The 21422-nt window shown below is 40.3% G+C and overlaps 1 protein-coding gene across 4 annotated transcripts in view; it reads left to right on the top strand.

Annotated features, from left to right (window-relative positions):
- Con (leucine rich repeat protein connectin) overlaps positions 1-21422 on the top strand; it is a 179577-nt gene that overhangs the window by 64429 nt on the left and 93726 nt on the right. The window contains exon 1 of one of the 4 annotated variants that reach the window (XM_034328295.2): positions 14899-15183. The exons of the other annotated variants lie outside the window; for them this stretch is intronic. The gene's annotated coding sequence lies outside the window, so the exon portion shown is untranslated. Of the gene's footprint in view, positions 1-14898; positions 15184-21422 lie in introns of those variants that run through there. 4 annotated transcript variants of the gene reach the window in all.

Genomic DNA, 21422 nt, shown 5'->3' with positions numbered 1-21422 from the left:
TCGATGTACAAAAGGGACACGGATTTCCGGTGTTCTCTGAAAAGTCACGTGCCAGACGATAAGCTTACTACCGTTGTAAGAACGAAAATTGTTTGTTTAATAGTCTGTAGAATTGCTTTTGCTTGTTGGTTTTTTGTGAGGATGAATTTATGGTTTCAGATTCCGAGCTTCTCTTGTCTATTTTAACTTAAGATAATTAAATACCTTTTCTACAAATTTGAATATAGAACTAGTTGTTTAAACGAATGAAAAATTCCTCGAATCGCATCGCAGCTCCTTTCAAAGGGACATCATGAAATTTCACAAGTATGCTCGTACAATTTTCTCCTTTCTCTGTACCTTTCTCTTAAAAACAGCTGAACCCGAGTTCGTCCTTACGATTCAGAAAATTTCATTCTTCCCTTAAGAAAAGGATGCACTTCTCAGACTAATTCCATTCGATCGTCAATTCAAAGAGGATCCCAAAGGAATTTTCACTTCTTTTTTTTTTTCAAACTTCTTCTTATCGTCGAAGTAACTGAGGAAGTTGAAAGGAAAAATTGATGTAATTTGGAAGGATATCCGAAATTCCTCGTCGTAGACGTAAATCAGAAGTGATTCGAAGTGATTACAAGACCATTACCGATCAAGGCTGGCTTGTTACAACGGAACAACGTGGAAGAGCTATTTATCATGGTGGAAGGAGACGTTATCAGGATTACATCTAATTATTCGAAGCGGCAGATTGGGAAGGATGTTAGTCAGGAAACGGGATTAACGCGTGTTTCAGCGATCTCTTCCACCCTCGATGGTGAAAAGTTTCAATCTTGATAATGAGAAGAAGAGGAAATAATTAACCGTCTTTTATTCGAGAAGAAAAAGAGCGAAATCCCTTTTATATTATTTTTTTTTTAAATAACATAGGAGAAAGATATATTGATTTTCAAGAGCGTCAAATGATCTTTTCAAAGTTTTCAAAAGCTCCAGGGATATTCTGCTCGAAATTTTCGAGCGTTCTGTCGAACTGTTGAAAAGTCGAACGCCAATCACCGATCGTGATCACTGATCCTCCAACGAAATTCGCTCGATTGTCGGCCGGTTCGTTGAGTATCCTGCGTGGCAGAGAAACAAGCGAGGAAAATTCGACGCAAAGTGATTCGGGAAAGGTAATCATCGGCCGGTGAACGATTCGATTATTCCACGCGGGAAAAGTTGAACGTTCCTCTCCCCCGCCCCCTCCTTCGCCGGAGGCTTTATACGTAAGCGGTTTTCATCGTGGAAATCCTCGACAAGGATTTCCGCTACAGACAGAAGGTAATTCTTGCTTAAACGGAGCAGCTACGATGAACGGGTTAGGGAAAGGGTTGAATTACTTCAGCGTACAAATTAAGAGCGACCCTTAGGTTCTTGTTTAATTTGGCAACCCCTTATATCAAACATGTTCCTTACGAGATACAACCGCTTCCTTTTCGTTTCCATCGGGTTAATGATATTTAAAAAATGTTATAATATTTATTGTCTAATTAAAATTCAAGTTAATGTTTATTTCTCTACGACAAAATATTTTTTTTTTTTTTTTTAGTTAATTCTGCTTTATTCATTTTATAGTCTGTTCTCTTTTTATTTATTTATCGAATTATTCTGTATTTTCGTGTATCCAGCTCGTTACGGTTTCCTCCTCCCTTACTCCTTTATTCTATCTTTACTCGCATTCAGCTGGTTTCCGGGGTTCTCCCTTTGTTTACACAAATTCAAGTTCCCTTGCGATTCTCACGGGCAGAATGTTTTAGCGTATTCAAGAGAGAAGCACAAGGCAACAGTCGGGAAGATTTGCTCTTCTCTGCTACACACGGATCCACCGAGTTCCTTAATCATGCCGCATGGAAATGCACGCCTTTATGCAGTTATTGCAACTGCAATGTCTATGAATAATTCCACTTTGACGAGTAAAAACGATTAGCAGTTTGAACGTCAACGCGGAATTAATCGAGTTCCAACGAATCCGTTCGTTCTAGATTACTTTAATTAACAATCTCCATTGTTGTGCTATTCTGAATAGTTTAATTATTCTCTTTAACAAGAATCCCGATTATTATTGCTCGTTATTTTCTTTTCTTTCGAAATTATTTACAAGGAAAATGACGGTAAATGAAATTAAAAAACAAAAAAAGTTAGATAATTACCGGAAGTTTTAAATTTTAGCCTGCGTCAGGACCGGCGAAAAAAGGAAGCGTAAAAATCCGCATCGTCGAGATATCGCCACGACTTTCGGTCGTTAGTTCCTTAATCGCGGTTTATGGGCACGTTCATGGCTCGCAGTTGTAGTTAGCAACAACTAATTCGAGATTAGCGTTGCAATTAACCAGTTCGCTAGCCCGAGTAATTCTTTCGCACCGAAATTTCACGTACACCTCCGCTCGTTTCTAGAGGTGCCCGGGTATAGTTTGATATTTTTATCAAATTGATAGTTTAAAAATGATCTCGGGAAACATCGACATTAGTAGAGTGTTAAAAAACGATAGAAACATTTGAAAAACATCGATGGGTTATTTTCGACGCGATGCTCGGTGATAACAAACAATAGTTCAATTTCACGTACAAACGCTTTTAAATAAATTTCCACGTATTCCGATAGTATAGCTAGTTGTGCAAAAAGTGCTCGTAAATCATCATGTACACACGCTAATATCCGACAGATTCAAATATTTTCGTCTGTGTACATTAATCGACAGGTTATTTCGGCCGGTGTTTTATGACCCTTCTGATCACACGTGTCATCCACCGGTGATATTTCTGCACCGTGAAAATTTTTCACTCTGCCGTTGTTTTCCATTCGTTCGTTTGCGTTAAACTGGATCGCAGCATCATAAGTGGAATTCCTCGATATTTGTAAAATATTTGTTGAATAAATTCACAGGTGAAACGATTAAATTCGAATTAAAATGATCCCTTGTTTAGAACCGGGTGGTTAATCAATCTTCCTAATGAAATTATTATAATCCTGCGTCCATAATTCCACAGGAGTAGCTTTAATTCCGTTTTACCTTCTCCCTCGGGATCGCTGGTGCCACTATTAGAAAAGTCGATCAATTATTTGCGAGTGGCTTTCAACACTGCTTGCGCTGCAAGCGAGTACAATAACTCCCTGGAACTTATAAGCTAATTTTAGCCGATCCTTGGAAGATTCTTGGAGAAGCTACGAAAAAGTTAATGGAAGAAGGCTTTGTTCTTTTAACGAAAACAGGTAGTTTTAATGGTCCTGTTTAATTAACTACACCCGATTTCTCCTTTCTATGAAAGACTTAAATAAGTCCTTCTATTTTTATTGCAACTTTTGTTACGTCGGTTATTCGCAACTTATCCATCAGACGATAGCTTGTTTCTTCTTCGACTAACTAAAAGAAGTTTCCCATTATTATCCTTAATGTTCCTTCGAAAAAACTTCTAATCCTCGCTAGGAGGGTAAATAAGAATAAAATATCTTGTTAGTCAAAAGTTGATCATAAAATTCGATAAGTTTTCCAGAGTAGCGATTTAAAAAAAAAGAAGGAAATATCAGGATTTAATTCTAAATTTGACATGCATCATATTCTCTTTGTGGAGAGCCTGCCGCGAACTGCAGTTCGAACGGAAGTTAAAGAAAAATGCGATTTTTGGGTTTAATTAAAGTTGAGGGAAGTGCACGTCACACGCACGTGTGTCTCGCGGACATGTTCCGGCCGCGTTGTCAAGGAATCTAATTGAAGTGCTTGAAAACGAGCGAAACTGGGGTGATTAAGAGGCGGGGCGGGATAGATCGAGACGAAACGTAGGAAAAACTTCTGACTGTCGGTCGGATTTCCCATTACTTTTTTTCTAATTAAAAACAATCTCTGCCGACGACGAGATCTCCGACTTTCTGATATTAATCCTGAAACCGAGCACCACCCCCGCTGAAGGGAGGGTGACTAACAATGTTATTCGAAGTTAAACGCTTCTGCAAGGACTGTTAAATATCTTTAATACCAGAAATAATGAAACTCGTTTTATCATACATTTGCGTGAAAACATTAATGGAAAAATGCAATTTGTAAAGGTATTTAATTACGAGAAAACAATTGGATTCACGCGATTCAATAACGCGGGGCATATTTATAGGCACATTTCGTTCCGTCTGTTCTTTCATTTCGCGGAATCAATTTTCGAAAACAATTAATTTTCTATTTTCCGGACAATCATCCTTCATCAAACAGTACTCGTTCATTTTCGAATGAACGATACTGGGAGAATTTATATCGTTCTTTCTCGTTCGATGAATCAAATATTCCATGTTCATTTAATAATTCTTATCTCCTGGTATGAATATTTTATTCTATTCGTGTTTCTTATGAAATAGAAATGGAGGGTAGATCCTTTCGAAGGCGATCGATGACGAGGGTGAGAGCCCATGGGCCAGCATGGTTAACCGTACACTTGATTCCCCTTGGATGCACGTGTAATAGAAGCGATTCGAAAGGGGGCTGGTTTGACCCGGTGTGTTTTGACACGAACGTTTCTTGCATCGAGCACACCCTCGTACACACGAAACCTTGGAAAAATAATATAACCCGCGTTATATAATATTCAAGAGGAAATTACCGAGAAACAAATCTGCTCGAACGAAGCATTTTCCTCCGTTTTTCACGACGCGACGCCTGAAAAAAAAAAAAAAAAAAGCGGTGGAATATCGACAACGATACAAGCCACGCTACTTTGCGTGCGGCCAGCTGAATAAATAATTAGTGAAATTATCACCGGGCTGGCAGCGACGAAAGAGAAGAAAATGCCGTTGGGGAGGGAATAGAAAAAAAAGAAAACCCGGGAACAGAGCAGCAGACGTCTATTGTCTCGAAGCAGAGACCGTCCCGGTTTCACCGCTCTTATTTTCTTCTTTCTCATCATGGCGAGCCCATTCACCCGCAATTAGGATTATTTATTTTTCCCCGGTCGACGTCGCGGAGAGGACATACTGTCGAAACTCCTCCTCTGGCGAGAGGACCTTTCACCTCTTTTTCTTTTTCACCTTGGCAAAGTGGATCTACGCGGTTCCTGCATTTGCCTTTCATTTCCATGCGATAAAAACCCCTTTTTACCTTCGATTCGCCTTGATAAAAAGAGACCCTCGCGTCGGGCTGAAGTAAATGACGAATAAACCGCGGATGTTTCTGCCAATGTATATTTCTACAGAAAATTAGAATAGGTTCTTTTAATCTGTTGAATAAAATTAGAAATATTATTGTGTCAATTAAGTCGTTCGTTTGATGAATATTCGGGGATTATATGGAAGGGTTTCTGGTTCCAAATCGAATTTTCAGTATCGCAGAGTGTAAATGAGACGGATTAAATCCAGTTGAACGCGAAACTTTGTCATGCATCATTTAGAAATCGTAGGAAGCGCATGTTTATGTTTTATTAACGAGAACTACGAGTGCGCTGGATGGAATCGTTGCTAAACTTATTTAACGGCAGACCAGTCGCGTCTGTTTCCCGCTGCTATCCAAATTTGCATGGTTAACAGTACAATATTTAACTACGTAACAACCTTGATGCCGGAATGCTCCATCAACGTAATTACGGAGTAAGGTTGTATTCCCTTTCCTCGAAATTTCATGTTGTTTTTCCTACGCGATTTAACGCGATTCGATAAGATCGATTTATTTCTTCAAGTCTTATCGATTAACAGTAACGAAGAGTGTCATTTATTAACTTAAAATTAAATTTTTACGAAAGGGTTTCATAATGTAAAGTTTAGAAAATGATAATATTAAATTCAAATCGGGGTTCTCTTCATGGTCCGCCGTCCGAGAGTTAAAAATAAGAATAATTAATTTTCGAATTTCAAGCTTTTTATCTGATACATTAATTTTTTGGTAAAATCGCAATTTTATTCCAAATAATAACTCCCATAGCATTCGACCGGTTAAAAATATTTTCAACAATACAATTTCTTTAAACGCCAGCTATTAACTTCGTTCCACGTAATTTTAGTATCATAATAAGATTCCTTCACAAAAGAATATCTTAAGGCGGGGGTGGTAGAAAAATCAGTTCAAAGAATTCCATGGGATGACTGAGACGGAAAAGATGGATAACATGATTATTTCCTTAAGCAGGGATACAAAGAACGAAGATTCGCGTGTTGCTTACGCTGGATACAGAAACGGTCGAGAATTCACGGGGAAATAAACGGCACTATATAAAAGAGCCTTTTATTTTCCGTCGCGGTAAGAATAAAAGGTCGCGCAGTATACCGAACCGTGATTCGAAGCCGGATTTTTCGTTTCCCGGCTCACTGCTCTAACCAATTGAGCCATTTTGACCGTGAGTAGATATTTCCTTGGTAAATCTGATATTCCTTTTACGCTCGATAATACCGTGAAAGCTAAGGAAATAAATAAATTGCATCGGTGTCTCGTAACGCGCGAGTGTTGCTCGCAGCTGGATGAAATTGCGAATTGCCTGTTCTCCTTTATTTCTTGTTGCGAACGGAAATGGTAGAAATAGTATGGATTTTCGCATAGATTATTTATTTTTCTTCAAAATTTTTCCTCGAAACAAATGAAATCCTATGCAGCCCCTTGATTAATAAATTTCTTTCGAAAATTGGAAATTATTCTAAATAAAATAGTAAGAAAAAATTAATTTTATCAAAGTAACTGTTGATTTGGAAAACGTTGATTGTACGAATTGAGGAACAAAGGATAGGTCGTCTATCGGGTACTCGCGAGTAGAAGATACACGAGGAAGTGGTAACCAGGCATTTAACAATGAGATCGTAGTGGAACGCGTTACTGTGCTCTGTTCAACTCGTTTGTCACTGAATTACCGTATACTGGTTCGAGGCCAGCTAGAGTGTGCATGTAGTTCTCGAAGTAGGCGATAAAGCGTTCGTAAATCGCGACCCCGACACGCGTGATTTCCTTCTTCCTTCCTTTACTTCCTTCGCTACTTTCTTGTCCTGCTTTTCCGTAACGAGATCTCGCATCTACCTACAGCACTCGACTGGCTCGAATTAAAAAAGCTACAGAAGCTTTTAGCCCGGCTTCTTTTTGCGCAAACGAGAGCTTGCACTTTAAGAATGCAGTTTCTTATGCACTTGGGTTTGGATGTTTAGAAAACAGTAAAGAAGAGGTGGTTGTTGAAGCAAATGATATTTTGGCATTAATCAATTGTCTTAGATTTTGAAAAATGTTAGTACTATTTCATTCTATCGAAAATTATACAATTTTATCTCTCTTTTCCACCCCCAAATGAAAGTTTAGAAGCTTGCATAATTTTCAACTCTCTAACACCCCCTTAGCGGCGTTATAACGAGAGTCTATTCTGTTTTGGATCCGAAATTTTCGAGCACACACCTACCCCTTAATTCCCCTTTCCTTCGTGGCATTCAGCCCTCGAAACAGGTGAAAGTGAATGAAGCGTTAAGTATTATTAGCCACTCGAGGAAAAGTGGTTTTCTAGTTGAAGTTTTATTGGAAAATCGATGTCGTGTTTCACGAGACGACGATTACGCAAATTCACAGAGATTTCAGTGAACGAGTTCAACTAATTCTGTATCCAAAGCGTGACCAAAGAAATACGTGTTCTGCAAGGTGAAAACTACTTTTCACTTAGCCGTACTCGCGGCGAGCCGACCGACTATTTAAAGTTCCGACAAGTTCCCTTTGGACGGGCCCGGTTAAACGGCTCTCTTGAACTTCGCACGCAACACGCTTCCACCCCTGAATATGTTAATTCCACGCCTTTGAAACTGTACTTTTATACAGCCGGAACGATCGTGCGGCTCTCTCGCACTTTTTACGAGGCCGTGTAAAGTTGCTAGGTTGAAAGGCAACTTAAGGCAATCCCGATCGTTCGCGTTGTTTCCCTCGAATCCGACTGAACATTCGATGTTTAATTACAAATTTCAATTAAAGGTATAAAAAAAAGGGAGTTATTTCTAAGCAGGTAATAAAAGAATGTTGACTATGAGTATATTTTTTTTAATTTTTAATTTGAATTGTGAAACAATTTTTAAGTTGCCAATTAAATTATTTAAAAAATTGTAATTATATTGTAATTGGAGTTGTATTATCTCACCACAAATTGCAAACACCCTTGTACCTGTTAGAGAAGAAAGAAAAATGCATGGTTTTAACGCGGGTACAGAGATCTTTCAACCCTTTGCGGACGCGAAAGCATTAATTAGTTGATCGTTTAAAATCGAGGCTTTAAATTCGCACAAAGATTAAGGCGAAAGTTAGCTAGGATTATGGCGAGCTTAACTCGAAACCAAATTGTCGAAGTTTAATCTCTAATTAGCATCACGAAGGTGTACCTTGCTATGGTCGCTCATTGCGTATTTCACTTGAAACTCTCTCGCTCGTCTGATGCACATTGCCTGACGAAACTTTTCAACGTCCTTTGTCATCCATACCTTTCCTCTTTCTCTCCCTTGTTTTCGATTCCACCCTCTCTAATTCTCTCTTATTTATTTGCTACACAGCTCGTTTCTCTACCTCGTTTGTACAATTTTAGATCTTTTTTTCGGTACCTTTTCTCTACACTCTTCTATTCTGGTGTCTTTTCATGCTATTTTTTGCATGCAGTCTCAAGCACCCCTTTTTCACACGGATTTTCACTCGTTTCCTTTCTGTCCCGGTTCATCGCTCCTCTGCACCTACTCTCTTCTTATCGTTGGCTTTATCTCATTTTTTATACTCTTCTACTAGTCTTCTTTTTTCAAACACCCTTTCATGTTTTTTCTCACGCCACTTTTTTCGGTTTCGTCCTGTTTTTATTTTCCCTCTGATTTGCACCCTCACCGCCGGTGGATCTTCTTTGTTTCCACTTTTTCCTCTTGTCTCTGTTTTTTTATTTTTTTTTCTAAATATAAGATCTCTTTTATTAATATTTTAATCGAATATCACACACGATTATTATTCTCCAACGATGAGCATCGTCGCCGGAAGTCTTAGGCGGTCAGGTAGATTCGAGGAAGCTTCACGGTATCTTCACGCTTGCATAATCTCGAGAAGGCTAGGCGTCGCGACGGCTCTGCTGACGCGAATTATCTTCTCAGCCGCGACGCCCTGTGCGTGTTATTTATACACAGGCTCGTGACACGAGACGCGAAGCCGTTTGAGCGCGACGCCTCTAATCGACGCCGTATTCCCAAGAACGTTAACAGGCTCTAACTCCCTCCCGTCTCACGGCGTTGCTCGCGTATGTACCGCGATCCCGTGGGAAACCGTAACACGGGATGAAGTTCCTACGTTTCCGGTAATCCGCCGAATTACACGAACAGTCGTTACGGAGAGCTTCCGGGGAAATAAACGGCCTCGTGTTCTGCAAATTGTAACGTGTAACACGAAATTGAAGATGGATAAGTCGAGTTTCTGTTGCTCGGATTAGCAAGGGTATTTTCATTCGATTTTTCGAGAATTTTGGTCGGTGATAATCATTTTCATTTAAAATTATCTCCTGTAATTTGAAATTGAAAAGGTATGGATCGTAGTATATTGACCTATACTACTTAAAATTTTCTATTACTCAGATTAGTATGGGTTTTTTGATTCGATTGTTGGGGATTTTGGTTAGTGATACTCATTTTAATATAAAATTATAGTAATTTAAAATTATCTCCTGTAACTTGAAATTGAAAAGGGGTGGATCGTAGTATATTGACCTATACTACTTAAAATTTTCTATTACTCAGATTAATATGGATTTTTTGATTCGATTTTTGGAGATTTTGGTTAGTGATACCCATTTTAATATAAAATTATAGTAATTTAAAATTATCTCCTGTAACTTGAAATTGAAAAGGGGTGGATCATACTATATTGACCTATACTACTTAAAATTTAAGTAGTGGTTAAAATAAAATTATCTTCTATAACTTGAAATTGAAAAGGTATGGATCGTACTATATTGACCTATACTACTTAAAATTTAATTTTTTCAACCAATTCGATCAGTATTTTTTCTTCGGTATAAATGAAATATAAATTATTTTACACCTCGAAGTCGGTCGTATTTTTTGTTAAAAATTATTGAATTCGTCCCTTCCAAGGGAAAAAGGATTTGTCGAAAACGCAAGCACAAAAAGCCATTAACGAAAAATCAGCCCTTCCCTGTCAGACATGGCAGCACGAAAATTATTTACGAGATTCTCGTCTAACCGGGGATCCGCCTCGCTTCCGTCTTCGGTAGCGTCTTATTCAGCTAGGGCCGTTTAGATTCTCGCGGCTGAAAAGGCCAACCCCATAGCTCGTACATTAACCTGACCCTCTTCCTTCCTGCACCCTACCCTTGCTATCCTGCTCGACGTATCCAGGCCGGGAATGAAATGCGCGAAATTAAATGCATCCCCGTGTCCGTGTGTCGGCGCCGCGAGCCACGACGTCGTTGGAAAACAAGCCGACCGTCGTCGGCAACAGGCCACCCTCGTAATTCTATCCACCCTGAAAACAAAGACCACCACCACCACCATCGCCGCCGTCGTCGTCTACCTCGGCTGTGGCTCACCTGTGCAACGCCATACGGGAAAAGGGGGGTTGAAAGCGAGGCGACGCGACTCGCGTTTAGAGGTGGAATCTAGACGGCCGCCAGGGAGAAACAATTAGAGATCGTTTGCAGAGGATGATTCCATGGGATTAGAGCGAACGGCTGGAAGAGTTTCCAGTCGAAATTTGTTGGCTGAAACCACTGATTATGAATTGGAGAAGCTGGGTACTGTTTGAGGGGTGTTCCCAGTGGCGGATGATGTTTCTGCCCGTGCAAGAAGTTGGGATGTTTGGGGAGGGTGGATGGTAGAGAGAAAGGAAACCGGGAAAATGATAATACGTGGGAGTTTGATGGGGCTATTGTTCTCTTTGTGTTATATGTGGGTGATTATCCGAGGATCGTTTGTATATAGAAGTTGTGGTCTGTTTGATGGGTAAAACTGAAGGGTTTAGAAGCTTTCCATGCTACTCATATTTTCTATTCAACAGTATTTAATTGTAAAATCAAAGAAAATTCCTGCAATCTTTGGCTGACGTTTGGAACATTGAAACGTCCCCGGGACATTTCGTTTTTTCCAATAAATGAACTCGCCGCGGACGCTGTCGATACGTGCCGTTATCGATAAGGAGCGTCTCCATTTTTACCCCGGGTGCCATTACTTCGCCGCGAATCGCGAAACGGCACGACGATGGGGACGCAGGTGGATCACCGTTCGTGAAACGAGAGATCGATTCGTTTCTCTCCTACCGACCGGCTGGCAACGTGCTGGAAAGGAATCCTAAAGGAAAGGCGTACTTCTAACGCGTCCTTATCTGTGAGCTTATGCAAATGCCGAGCAGTTTGCCACGAGGATTTGCATACGCTAGCCCGACGATCTATATGGGATCATGTCTGGGCATAATCTCGAGCAGTCCCGTCAGTTATACACCGTTTTTCCGAGTAGTCACGTTGGTCGAGCACTTTTTCCTCTCTTCCTTTTCCGCTGCTACAATGGAGTGTTGTAACGCCGACGGAAACTGGGTGTCGCTAAGTTAGACGGGATATTATCAGGTCTCATTGGAAGATTCCAATACCATAAACGGTGATCGATGAATTTTCTAACGGTTCCTTCGATTTTCCCAGCATTTTGACAGCGATTAGGATGGATGGCGGGTAAAGCGGTAACGAGGTTGCGCTTTTCCCGGCCGATTTTCAAACTCGGTTACGGGGGTACTTTAATCTGATGGGAAGTTACTTTCCAAGCCGGCCCCGTGCTCTCGCCACGATAGTGTTGATTAATTTGTTCCGAAATGGCTTATCTGGCTGCAGCGGCAAACTGTAAATGTAATCGGGACACTGGAACTCTTAGCCGACTACGGTGGAGTAACTTTTGCATAGTTCCCACGGCTGTTCGGAGCACGCCAAGTATTTATCTTGCCGATTGTTGCCACGATTCATCCCCGCGCCTCGTAAGAACTTGCCGTCGCGGGCAGCTTTTGGACGAACGAAAACACCCTACGAATTCTACCTGCTAACTTTCAATGAATCGTCGTTATTATTTAGCGACGATTAAGTCGTAATGAAGTTGCCCGGCTCGCGACACCGACAAAGGACAGAGGGATTTCGTTCATTTGTTCAGTCGGGGATGAACAGAGTACACTCTATGGTATCGCTTTACTTTGATAACTCGAAGGATGGATGTCAGCTGGTTAAACGATGCTATGTTTATTTGCAATTTGCAAGCTTTACGGTCGGTTGTTTGAATAACATAACGGGTTAGCTAATGGGCAAATATTGGGACGCGAACCGATTTAACTGGTCCATATTTCTTTTATTCGAACGAGAAATAGGTGTTTGATTTCCTCTGACCCAGAAACATCGGGAATTCTCCTACTCTCGCGATCCTCCACTCTGGAACGAGTAGGGAAAGGGGATAATTATGAGCGACGTAACCGATGAAATTAATGAGACTCGTGGAACGATACCGTAACCGATGGGAATAATCTTTCCCGCGGACAATGCGGGAATGAAGTTTTAAGGGTTACGAGGATCGATCGTCGATTGAAACGGTCGAGCGTAACCTATTATTCGGCCGGCTCAATTATGAGTTATCTGCTCGTAAAGTTGAAGAGTGCTAGGTATGCGTGGCCAGGAGTCCCGGCAACGTTCCTCGTGCGCATTTAATGGAGGGTAACGCATGACTGGCTGCTCAATAACATACGTTATTGAACCGTACGCCACCCTTGCCCTGGAATAGAGTTGAATACCATCGTGGTAAGAAAAGAAAATTGCGATAACGATATTGATTCCACTCGTGGATGATCGACGCTGTTCGATCATCGAATCTGGCCAGACCTCGTTTGGATATCTTTCATTATTAGAATGGAACAAGGGATTCTATTCTTTTTTTTCCAGGTATAACTCTTGTAATTGCGAACTAACGAGCTGACGAGACTATTTTTCATTCACGCTGATGGCATCGTTTTAAAAATATAATTATTTTGTTCGTTTCACGTGCTAGAGTTGTGCAATCTCTGAATGATAAAAGAATCGCGTTATTTTATAAAGTATCATTTGTCTGGAGCTGTGCAGCAGGATTTAAGTTGGATATTTCGTTTCGGTTAAAATCATCCGCAGTGAAACGTAAAATTGATATTACATACCGAAGAATCTTCAAACCGGTGTCAGAGTGGAATTCTCGATAAAATGGAAAATTGCCTCGTCAAATATATATATATATATAAATACCGTTTTCGATTGCAATTTATATTTTGCATGAAAGGCAGACGAGATCTTATCAATTATTCTCCCGTTTTAATAACACCGAATGCACGAATTTATCGTAACAAATCCTTGGATTTCTGATTTGAATGATTAAGAACACCAGTAAAATTCAGAATCAATTTGCGTTTCCTTGTTTCGTGAAAAATATTGCAATAACGTTGCAAAGACGTTGGAATCCAGCTTTGTTTGCGGCAGCAAGAGAGAAATGGTCCAATTGGGATTCGAGCGTTTACTCATTCGAACCGAGACGTCCGTTCTAATCAATCGAAGCGCAGAATATCGATGAATTCTTTCCTTCTGGATCTTCCCGTTGGAAAATGGCTTTCCACGTTTCGCTTAGAGCTTGAGATTATGCCAACTTTCAGGCAGGATGCTGGCTGAAACATCGTTCAACATTGATCTTTCTTATTCTTGGCAACCATGGGCGTATCAAAAATTTAATAACTCTCGGCAGTAGGGTTTTCCTGAAAGCTTAGGGCAATTTGGTGTAATGTAAAATATATGGGACGCTTTTACAATATTTAATTGTAGTGAATTTTAAATGGAAGGAAGAGAAAGATTCGAAGTAAGACGCGGTCGAAAATTTGTATCAAAGGGTTAATCCCGTTTAATAATGAATAAATCAAAATATAAAATGTATAATACATTCGACACGCGAATAGCGTTTACTTTTCTTTTGGGTCTCGCTCGTAATAGTGATTGTTGTTATCCCAGACAGTTTTTGTGTACTTGTAGCACTCTATGGGTCGAGCCAGTTTATTTTTGTTTTGACGACGAGAGTGCGAGGCAAATACAATAATAGAGATTCATCTCACATTGTTGAAATAATTCCAGAATCATAGTGGATATTCACAGAGCATAATTAGTAATTCCTGGAATGTACTGCGAGCATAGTCTAATGATTCATAATTATATTGACAATGCCTCTGTCAAAGGTAAATTCATCGACAAGCACCGATAATTCGTGTAATTATTGATGATGCAAGTAGCTGATGTTTGATTATAAATTTTCATTTTACAAAATTCTAATTCCAAAAAGTATAGAGAATCTGAAAAATGAATGCAGTATCTCATTGTATCAGATCTTCTTGTACAAGTTAAACTGAAAGCATCACGGTCCCTTGAATTTGTTTAATAATTTTTTCATTCGAAACTCGCGAACACGGCTAGACACAAAAGGTCGGTGAGAAGGATAACTTTTTTAATTAGTTACTGCAATGCACGCTGGAGTGAAATTACCTTTTTACAGGCAACGAAATGCGATTTAATAAGCGCAATTGAGATCGTTTCCACTTGGCCTGGTGCAGACAATAATTACGTGAAATATATATTAAAAAAATGCTGAAAAAGAACATAATTATCCTATTCTAGTTGTTTGATTTAAAAATACAAACGTAGGTACGAAACGTGTATTTCATTCATCTTCCGAGGGTTAATTGGTTAATGGGTTAACGGGTTAATTGTCTTTTTTTATATACACGAAAAGAAAAAAGGATTTAACCTCGTCATCGACTTAAATAGGGGTATCATTTGATGGCGTATTACTTTCCCCTTGGAGAATCATCCCCTGTTTACGCAGCTGGGGATCGGAGTAGTGGGGGAAGCATTTTCGTTATACCTGACCTCGGCGACGACTTTGTACTTTGTTCGGAACGAGTCAGTCGCGCTTTGCCTTTCGCTTGGGCAACATCGTCGGAGCTCGCGTGTCGTCAACCCTCGCGACGATTACTCGCGTGCGACACCTTTCATCCTGTGTTTACGTGACGATTGCATACTCGAACCGTGTGTTGTTGTGTCTGTGTACGGTGATCTCGGACTCGGTTATCCATCGGCTGAAGGAAACCGTCTCATCTATCTATCGCTGTTTTTTGGATGCCTTCGGAAACCCTTGGGTCTCGTCCACCCCGGCGCTGACGCGAAATTCTGCGGGAAAAGGTAAGGCGATTTATCTATTGCTTCCGATATCTCCGGCTGATTTCTCTCAGGAATAAAGTTGTTAACTCTTTCGCCCTCGTAGTTTGTAATATTTTGTAAAATCCACCTCTGGAATTTGATAAATATTAAGCTGGTTCCGTAAACATCGGTATCGATATCGGAATATTTTATTTTGAAAATTTAAGAATAGGAAGAATTAATTTTAAATCTGTTCTCGTACGTTTCGAGCTACATTTTCTTGTTTCGAAGGACACGTGAACATTTATCACGAAAAAGTTAGCGCGAAAAAGAGTAGACAGAAAACAGAAAGTTTTGCTTTCAGTTTTGTAAATTTCCTCGGAAAATAAACAACGAAAAGCATTGTTGTAACGAGAAGCTGTTGTGTCAAAAGAGTTCTTGCACCAGGAAAAAAACACGTCCGTTGCTTTTATTGCTGTAAACTAATTGCCGAGCTTGAAAGCGGTTAAAATTAAACAGCGCCATAATTTAGGGGTTAAATTCTCATTTATATTAAACTTTCTCAACTTTACACCTTGTTTCATAACCGAGTGTCTAGTTGATATATCAAGATGTGAAAAAAATAAATTGAAACTCATTTTCGATTTTAAATAATAATCCAAATATTAATTATGATTAATTGTGTACGGTTTTGAAATAAAAAAAAAAAAAAAAAAATCGTAGGTCAACGCGCGAGGCAATTTCATCGGAAGTTTGATCGGTGATGAAAACAGGAAATCGCCCGTTAAATTTGCGATTCTGCCAGTAAATATCGATGGAACGAAAGTGTGCGGTCCATCTATCCGGGCTGACCATCCACTCCCCCTGTTCCATACGCATTTGCAACCCCTATATCAAATATATGTATATTCGTGCGACGTATCGTAAACATTCGCGAACTGACCGCGATCTAGCCTATCTACGAAGCGAGATCGGTAGTGAAATGCATTCGAATACGTCCCTTTCGTCGTTCGGCTCCAACGTGGCGAACGGTAACGCGAAATGATGACGTTATCGTGTTTTCCTTCTAAATAATCAGCGGGATGCGTAGCGCGTATGCGGCGAGGAGATGATGGAAAATCTTCAGAATGATAAAAACGATAAAATAGATTCGACGTCGTAAAGATCAGCCAGGGATCTGTATACACGGTACTTCGTTAGAAAATCTTGTGGTCGTAAAAGCAACTCCGAGATAGGAAAGAAAAACGAAATAGAAAAGAGTAATGAAGTTAATATCTTGTTTTCATTCCCGGTTTCTTCCTCGATGTTATGAAACTTTTATCTGAAACATTTCTTCTTATCTGCCGCGAGTAGGGAAGTTATTTGGACAGCCTGTTTTAATCGTCTCGCTGCGCTAAAAACTTTCAAGATACCGCAATTTAAACGTCCGACCTGTGGATACAGACGATCATCTACTCTGAAGAGACGTTAGTTGACGTTTACATAGGAATTTCAATGCGTTAAACCCTTTAATTGTTGAACAGCGAAGGGAAAATTAAATTATAATTCGGACTCTCTCCATGGTCCGTCGTCCGAGGGTTCACCTATGTCAATTGCAATTTCATTTCTTATTCCCGAAGCAATTACAGAAGACTTTGTACTTAATTAATTTTATATTTCCACGAGAAGGATAATCCTCGGTTGTTAATTGCTTCGAAATAAATAATCACTCTCAATTTATTTTAAAGATAATCATATTGCATTCTCCTCGATCAACGCAGAAATTATTTTCTAAATAAATAAGAAGCACTGAATCATTCGGTGCTTTCTGAAACGAACATTTTTCTTCTGGAACGAGCAACCCGGATCCCGGATTCCATAATTTCGAGACCACTCTGTAATATTCCTCGTTCATGCGATCCGGATATCGGCAACGTATGTTTGTAAGCAGACAGCTATAGTGAGAGGGATGTTAACTCGCATCGCCGGAAGCATTACCGGGAATCAAGTTTACGTTTCCTGATATGCGTATTTCCAGGCCATGACATATGATTTAGACATGGTAGCGGGCATGCCCGGGATCACTGCCACGCGCAATCCACCTTCAAGGCTCCAGCTCCGTTTCTAGGATGTCGAAACTTTGCCGTTTTACGAGGCTAACTTACCCACGACGTGTACCTTACCCGGATCCTTTTATCGTCTCTTTCATTTTCTCGTACCCGAAAGAAGACCGTTCCGTGTAGCGAAATTTTGATTCGATGAAATATTAAGAGAATTTTTGATTATATACTTGAAAAATTTCTCGGAGTCAGAAAATTTCCCGTAAAACCGTGTCGGCTCGGTTATTTGCTGGCATCAGTTTTATTCCGTTCTAAATAACGAATGGGGTTTTGGAAGAATTGGTTCGAGTCCAACTTGCTCTCTCGCTAGACGATATAAAATAGTAGTGTAATTCACTTGCTACTCTGTTTCCTGGACGAAGCTTCCTGTAACGCATTAAAAAGCTATTCCAGACTGGTTGTCGCATGGATAAGATGCATCGTTGTTTAAATCGCCGATATCAGATTTTGTTTAAATTATTGAAAATGAATCGACGAGCGATTCTCGATATTCGAAATTCTTCAAAATTTCTCTGCAAATATTCGATCTCTTTAGCGAGTCACCGATAACGCGTTTCACGGCTTCATTGGAAATCCATCCAAAATGGTAACCACTGCTTTCAATCCAAAAACAAAGAGCTACGTTCGGATTCATGGAAACAACCGGGAACGGGATTCGCGAATCCTTTCGACGTTATCCATTGACCGAAAATCCATCGAAACAATCGGTAGATTACTGCCCGGCGATCCATCGATCGACCGATCGATCCATTTACGAGAACAGGTGACTCGTTTTCGAGCAGGGTCAATCAAGACGCGATTTAATGGAGAAATCTATTTGTGCCGGGTGTGTGGGTGATTCGAGCCGCATTGACAGGGTGCGTGTACGTGTTGGAACGTGTGCGGTATGCCCGAAGCCATGCAACCCCTTGCCCACCCCCTGCTGGACCCCCTTCGATTATACGATGGGGGGTGTAATTAAAGCTGTTCGCGCAGGTCGCTGACGGATTGATCGACAGCCTATCCATCGAATCGTTTCACGGTAATCTAGATAGAATGATCTATGGATCCTACCCGGGGAGTCCGGGTTACGCGAGGATTCTTGTGATTGACGTGCTTTGTATACGAGACGCGTTTGAGAATTTTCTTGGGTAAATGGGGGATGGCTTCGTCTCGTTACTTGCTCGTGGCACGATCAACTGTCGCCGCTTGGTTTACGTCTACGACGGGGTACGTTAGGCGAATATAGGATTTCCTTACGGCGATGAGTTATATTTGTGTCGGATGCTGCGCCACGAATATGAGGGAATAAATTGTAAATTTGAAATAGAGAAATTTCATTTCACATTTTAGAGTTTATAAAATTAACACTGGTTTGTCAGACCTTCCAAAGTGGTATTTGAATTTGTAATTTTTTAATTTTTTAATACTCGAATTTTTCATCCCCAGTTTACAGACAAATTCGTGAAAATCATAAATTGTCTAGCTTCCAAAAGAAAAGCAATTTTTTTCCCCCGGAAAATCGTCGCGTTACAAAGTCAGCCTTTTCTTTGAAACGATATTTTATCATCAGCCATCGCATCGTAAATCTTGCTGATAGCCCCGTACCGAAAGTTAGCCGGACGCATTTGTAGAGAATTCATTTGAAATTCATTTCGACCGCGACTTTTAAAACTGCTCGCCGATTTAATTACTTCGAAATCGCGGGAAAATATTCGAGGAGCCCCTCTTGACCCTTTCGAATGTATCTAATTTACCCAGCGTTCAGTCGTGGAATTAATAAATTCGCTTCGAGTTCGGCCGCTCTTGACCAACCCTTTCCTTTCCTTCTTCGATTCAATGCAATTTTCTTTTTATCAAATCTTTTATTTTTACGTTAAATTTAAATAGGTGAAACTATTTACAACAAATGCTACGAGTGTTATCTTGAAAAGTGAAAGGTGTCGATTTCAAAAAACGATTGCCACGTTTTTCAACCCTTTCAGCAACGCGCGCGGCGATTCGTGGCTTCTTCTTGGCCGGCCATTAATTTCTCAGGCACGTAACCCGACTGTACCTTCTCTTTTTATATTTCGACCTCCTTCTATCGGGGCAACCGGCGCGGAAACTTCGTGTCCCGCAAACGAGTTCCAAGCCAATACGAGCCAGGGTTTGCCGCGCACAAACGTGCGGAACAATCTCTTCTCTTTTCCTTCCTTACGTCCTCTCGCCAGCAACCCTGTCCGCGGCCTTGTGTTCGTTCGGGGTGGCAACTTCATAACCGACGTCTCGTTTCTTCCCTATATCCCTGACACCGGTACAAAAATGCCCGGCTTAATCGAAAAGTCGCCGGGAAACGGATTGCGATTGCTTTCCTTCGATGCTTTCTTTCAGAACGTGGATTCTTTGAACTTGTAAATTTTTTTTGGAAATATATAAGAAGAATAATTGTTATTTTAATTAAAATTATCAGCTTCCAAAGAAATTGTTATTTCTAGTTTAATTCGGTAAAAAAAGAAAGGTTCCAGCGACGAAAAGGAATGTAAAATAAGAAAAGAAGAAATTGAAGAGAGGGAAGAGCAATCTCGGAAGTTTATCGATACTCTTCGAGGGGAGGAGGAAGTTAGAAGTTAAGGAAAAGGGAAGAATAACTGCTGGAAACTTCTCGTCTCAGGCATCGCCAGCATATTTGTTTAGACGCGTTCGCCTATCGTTTCTATCCGCTTGTCCGGCGCGTCGTTCGTCGCTTCGTCATCTCGCGTTCCGCCTCGGCTGCTCGAGATTTATCCCGCGAGCAAACTCGCCAGAAATGCTTCTTACGCTTTTGTTGCCACAGCCGGCTCTTTTCACGAAACTTGTACATTAGACTTCTTCTTCTTCTTCTTCTTCTTCGTGAAAGCGTTCGCTTGACCTGCGGCTCCAACTTCCAAGATTTCCGGCGACCCATTGAAATATTGAAATTACTCGCACGCGAGTGATCGAGAAAATTGATACAGTTTCTCTATGGTATTCTGATAAATTTAACAAATTGATTGATTTCTTATCGATGAATGAGCAAACATTCGTGGACCAAAATGAGGTAGGGGTAAAATAAAAAGTGTTGGTACTCCATAATTTGATTATGGACATAATTAAGGTTTAATTAGGAGGGATTTTTTACAGGGGGTGAATTGAAACCCCGTACACGTGTCTCTGAAAATATCCTGAAAATATCGAAGCTTAAACTTTTTAATGCTAGTCAGACATTCGATAAAATCGTAATAGTTTCCCAAGTATCGAACGCTCGTTAAATAAAGAAGATTCTGTTAAAAGTTTCTTCGCAAACGCTCATAAACATGTTACACATTTTCTAATTATAATCTTCTCGAAATCCTTACGCTGGTTGAACTTTCTTCCCGAACATACATTGTTTCTCTCCTGAAATCCTTTCTTAATACTTTGATCCTTGTACAGAAACGTACTAAAATTCTTTTCTTCCTTTTCATTACATCTGAAACTTTTAACCCTTTCGTTTATAACCAGACAGATGATTAAACACTATCGATATTTTAATAAAAATAATTCTTTTTCAATTGTTCGATTTCAAGACCAAAAGGGTTAAGAATGTTAAAAGGCAATTGGTGTTTCGAAAAGGGATGAAAAGGTAATATTAATCCAGGAGAGAAATTTGATAGCACTTCATAAATTGGAAGGTACGTCACCCTTCCACTTCTCCTTCTTCTCGTCTCACCATGAAAAGAAAGTTGGCCTTACTGGAAACGTGCGAACGTCCTTTTAGCACAGTTGCGATTCTTGCAGCGTTCGCCCACTCTCTGTTATTTATTTCTTTCCGTTCTCCGGCCTCGTGCTCGTTGCCCCACGTTTCGCCTTTGTGGTAAATTATTGTCGTCCCCCTGCTTCTTCCTGCTTCCGTTTTCCACTGGCGCGACGCAGCCGTGTCCCTAAGTACGTACGTGGCTGGAACGTGGCGAAAGTAAGAGCCCTTCCCCCCTCTGGTGGAAAGGGTGGGTGCGGTCGTAGATCCAAATTTTGAAAGGACGTCGTTTGTTCTTTGTAAGGACACTCTGTCAGAAACGATCAAAGGACGGTAAATTTACCGGGGATGTGCATGATTCGTTAAGGGAGTAATACTTCGTGTAAGAAATTAAAAAAATATTACTAAAAAATGATTTTCCGTTCGGAAAATCACGAAAAATTGTCAGAATGCTGCTCCAGTTTCGAAGA

Source organism: Osmia lignaria, chromosome 1, assembly GCF_051020975.1.
Source record: "Osmia lignaria lignaria isolate PbOS001 chromosome 1, iyOsmLign1, whole genome shotgun sequence".
Taxonomy (NCBI): Eukaryota; Metazoa; Arthropoda; class Insecta; order Hymenoptera; family Megachilidae; genus Osmia; species Osmia lignaria.
The sequence above is the reverse complement of the archived record's forward strand: the minus strand, read 5'-3'. Positions and strand labels throughout refer to the sequence as shown.